Source organism: Meleagris gallopavo, chromosome 4 (genome assembly GCF_000146605.3).
Source record: "Meleagris gallopavo isolate NT-WF06-2002-E0010 breed Aviagen turkey brand Nicholas breeding stock chromosome 4, Turkey_5.1, whole genome shotgun sequence".
NCBI lineage: Eukaryota > Metazoa > Chordata > Aves > Galliformes > Phasianidae > Meleagris > Meleagris gallopavo.
The window spans coordinates 44412355-44413878 of record NC_015014.2 but is presented as its reverse complement, the minus strand read 5'-3'; positions in this window follow the sequence as shown (position 1 = coordinate 44413878).

Genomic DNA, 1524 nt, shown 5'->3' with positions numbered 1-1524 from the left:
TTTCTTTTGAAGTAGCAGTTACTCTCTTATTTTTAAGCAACAAAGGAACTGATCTGGCTACAGTTAGGTTGCATATTTTGTTAAGGCCAATGATAAATTTGTAAGTGAGCCTTAAGCCTGCCCTTTAATCACTGAATCTTGTCTCAGGTTAGACAACTTGTTTGTTTCTTTTTTAGTGTAAGCATGTATTAGATGAGAATGGCTAGGACTAAGTGCAGTATACTGTAGGACAAAAATACAACCCCTAAGCACATGTATGTATATTCTCTCTTGCTCTTGCAAAAAGGCAAGATCTTGTTCTGGTCAGTGAATTAGATTTTTGTGGAGGTGATGAAGTTCCAGAACAGCAGTACTGTTCTTGAAGAGAAAGAACTGAATAAGTAATCTGTCAGGGAGCCTGCTTCTTCCTTATCAGGAAACAGTTTGGAGATAACCCTCTTAACTAAGATATTGTTCTATTTTACCTAGGTAGGGCCACAAAGCATCAATGAGACAGATTCAAGTCTCATTCTAAAGCAGGTCATAGAATCATTAAGGTTGGTTCAGGAGAGTACTTTCCTGGATCGCTATCAGTCCTAAACTCAATACTGGCAAAATGGGACAGGATATTTCTTTGGAACTGGAAAAAAATGAGTAAATTTGAAGTTGAAAAAAAAAACCAACAAGCTTAATTGTAAGAAGTCAGTACCACAGGCTAGTGAATCTTCAAATGGGACATTAATATCAGTCCTGTTGTACTTTACAGTATTGTGGTTGTCTGTCTTAAGCTGCTGCCTTTCACGGCAAATGTATTACTGCTGTTTGATGAGGTTGTGGTGTTGTTTTTTGTAAAGCTGGCCCAAATTCTGAGATTGGCTATCCCAAGAAAAATACAACTATGGTCCAAATCAAAAAAGATACATAGGTGCCTGAAGAAAAAATTAATTGTAAGTGCCACTGATTAAGCAATAATGTACAGAATATCTTAAAAGATAAATTCCACTGACTGTGCATAATAGTGCTTTTTATATTGATATAGTACTTCTGCTAATTTGATAACTAAAGCCCTAATTCAACACAAGCTTGCATGCACAAGGTTTTCAGGAGGCTCTGGACACAGATCTCCCAGTAATGTGATTTCTGCAGCTCTTTCTCAGTTGGACAACTGTTTTTCCTGCACATTTCATAATCTTATGGAATTGCTGCCTTCTGTTGAACATTACATATTACGGTGCTCTTCTGTAGTGAGTGAGCTCTCCAGCCAGGTCACTTTCAGAGAATTTGCTTCTCAAACTAGTAAGAGTTTTCCACACTAGAGCCTTTTCTCTTAGGTTAGTTCTGTTTTCCAGGGGATCACACTTAAAAATGTAGGGTTTCTTCATACAGTCCTTCTGATGGTAGTGAAGGAAAATCTAAAATGTCAGTGTTCCATGCAAGTTCCTCATACAGTGTTTCTTTTACAGGGATGTGAAAATCTGAAGTCCTTTGTTTTCTCCCTTTTTATTTTCCCTCTCATAGTGTTGTTTCTATTTTTTAGATTTTTTT